Source organism: Thunnus albacares, chromosome 5, assembly GCF_914725855.1.
Source record: "Thunnus albacares chromosome 5, fThuAlb1.1, whole genome shotgun sequence".
Lineage (NCBI taxonomy): Eukaryota > Metazoa > Chordata > Actinopteri > Scombriformes > Scombridae > Thunnus > Thunnus albacares.
The window spans coordinates 12,127,224-12,129,723 of NC_058110.1; the positions used below are offsets into that span (position 1 = coordinate 12,127,224).

At 48.0% G+C, this 2,500-nt stretch overlaps 6 non-coding genes across 6 annotated transcripts in view; all 6 read right to left on the bottom strand.

The window, feature by feature from the left end:
• trnar-ccu overlaps positions 1–36 on the bottom strand; it is a 73-nt gene extending 37 nt beyond the window's left edge. Inside the window, exon 1 of the tRNA in view lies at positions 1–36. This exon is cut by the window's left edge and continues 37 nt beyond it. This is a non-coding gene — a tRNA (tRNA-Arg).
• Positions 37–332: 296 nt separating this feature from the next.
• Positions 333–405, bottom strand: trnar-ccu. The gene has a single exon. It is a non-coding gene; the product is annotated as a tRNA-Arg (tRNA).
• A 460-nt stretch (positions 406–865) lies between these two features.
• Positions 866–938, bottom strand: trnar-ccu. The gene has a single exon. It is a non-coding gene; the product is annotated as a tRNA-Arg (tRNA).
• Positions 939–1,234: 296 nt separating this feature from the next.
• Positions 1,235–1,307, bottom strand: trnar-ccu. Its single transcript has one exon. It is a non-coding gene; the product is annotated as a tRNA-Arg (tRNA).
• Positions 1,308–1,896: 589 nt separating this feature from the next.
• On the bottom strand, positions 1,897–1,969 carry trnar-ccu. Its single transcript has one exon. It is a non-coding gene; the product is annotated as a tRNA-Arg (tRNA).
• A 296-nt stretch (positions 1,970–2,265) lies between these two features.
• On the bottom strand, positions 2,266–2,338 carry trnar-ccu. Its single transcript has one exon. It is a non-coding gene; the product is annotated as a tRNA-Arg (tRNA).
• Positions 2,339–2,500: the final 162 nt, after the last annotated feature.

Here is a 2,500-nt window from a genome sequence, read left to right on the forward strand (position 1 = left end):
AGGAGGCCAGTGCCTTATCCATTAGGCCACTGGGGCTTCACTGACATTCCCTACAAATAGACAATGTAGAGAGGGACATAAAATACGAGCAAAAGTTCATGGGAATTGCCTCATCCAGTGTTTTTGGAGGTTGACCCAGGAGGACTGAAACTCAAGATATCCCTGCTTTAGGAGGCCAGTGCCTTATCCATTAGGCCACTGGGACTTCCCTTCCTACATCCTTTAAGTCCAATTAGCCACCAGAAAAACAATGCTAGCAGAGGATGGTTTCGATCCATCGACCTCTGGGTTATGGGCCCAGCACGCTTCCGCTGCGCCACTCTGCTGTCAGTCACCCCAGATGGGACTCGAACCCACAATCCCTGGCTTAGGAGGCCAGTGCCTTATCCATTAGGCCACTGGGGCTTCACTGACTTTCTCTATGCATAGACAGTCTAGAGAGGCACATAAATAGGGAGCAAACGTGTCACAACAAAGCAGTGAAAACATGAGGACAACAAGACAAAAGCAGTGATTCAGTGAACCAACAGTCTTGTAGTAGGTACATATGGTCCACAGGTATAGTTTGTGGGGACCATTGCTGCCTTAGGTAGATTATGCCAATTCAGTCATGTTGACCTTTCAGCTATTCTGACATGTAGCACATAGTCAACATTTATGGGAATTGCAAGATCCAAAGCTTCTGAAGGGGGAACCATGATGACTGAAACTCTTCCAACTCTATGGAGTACTTCTGACATATAACTGACATGTATTGAAAGCCAACTAGCTACCACTGAAAGTTTGTTAGCAGAGGATGGTTTCGATCCATCGACCTCTGGGTTATGGGCCCAGCACGCTTCCGCTGCGCCACTCTGCTGTCAGTCACCCCAGATGGGACTCGAACCCACAATCCCTGGCTTAGGAGGTCAGTGCCTTATCCATTAGGCCACTGGGGCTTCACTGACTTTCCCTACAAATAGACAATGTAGAGAGGGACATAAAATACGAGCCAAAGTTCATGGGAATTGCCTCATCCAGTGTTTTTGGAGGTTGACCCAGGAGGACTGAAACTCAAGATATCCCTGCTTTAGGAGGCCAGTGCCTTATCCATTAGGCCACTGGGACTTCCCTTCCTACATCCTTTAAGTCCAATTAGCCACCAGAAAAACAATGCTAGCAGAGGATGGTTTCGATCCATCGACCTCTGGGTCATGGGCCCAGCACGCTTCCGCTGCGCCACTCTGCTGTCAGTCACCCCAGATGGGACTCGAACCCACAATCCCTGGCTTAGGAGGCCAGTGCCTTATCCATTAGGCCACTGGGGCTTCACTGACTTTCCCTACAAATAGACAATGTAGAGAGGGACATAAAATACGAGCAAAAGTTCATGGTCATCATGGTTCCCCCTTCAGAAACTTAGGAGGCCAGTGCCTTATCCATTAGGCCACTGGGGCTTCACTGACTTTCTCTATGCATAGACAGTCTAGAGAGGCACATAAATAGGGAGCAAACGTGTCACAACAAAGCAGTGAAAACATGAGGACAACAAGACAAAAGCAGTGATTCAGTGAACCAACAGTCCTGTAGTAGGTACATATGGTCCACAGGTATAGTTTGTGGGGACCATTGCTGCCTTAGGTAGATTATGCCAATTCAGTCATGTTGACCTTTCAGCTATTCTGACATGTAGCACATAGTCAACATTTATAGGAATTGCAAGATCCAAAGTTTCTGAAGGGGGAACCATGATGACTGAAACTCTTCCAACTCTATGGAGTATTTCTGACATATAACTAACATGTATTGAAAGCCAACTAGCTACCACTGAAAGTTTGTTAGCAGAGGATGGTTTCGATCCATCGACCTCTGGGTTATGGGCCCAGCACGCTTCCGCTGCGCCACTCTGCTGTCAGTCACCCCAGATGGGACTCGAACCCACAATCCCTGTCTTAGGAGGCCAGTGCCTTATCCATTAGGCCACTGGGGCTTCACTGACTTTCCCTACAAATAGACAATGTAGAGAGGGACATAAAATACGAGCAAAAGTTCATGGGAACTGCCTCATCCAGTGTTTTTGGAGGTTGACCCAGGAGGACTGAAACTCAAGATATCCCTGCTTTAGGAGGCCAGTGCCTTATCCATTAGGCCACTGGGACTTCCCTTCCTACATCCTTTAAGTCCAATTAGCCACCAGGAAAACAATGCTAGCAGAGGATGGTTTCGATCCATCGACCTCTGGGTTATGGGCCCAGCACGCTTCCGCTGCGCCACTCTGCTGTCAGTCACCCCAGATGGGACTCGAACCCACAATCCCTGGCTTAGGAGGCCAGTGCCTTATCCATTAGGCCACTGGGGCTTCACTGACTTTCTCTATGCATAGACAGTCTAGAGAGGCACATAAATAGGGAGCAAACGTGTCACAACAAAGCAGTGAAAACATGAGGACAACAAGACAAAAGCAGTGATTCAGTGAACCAACAGTCTTGTAGTAGGTACATATGGTCCACAGGTATAGTTT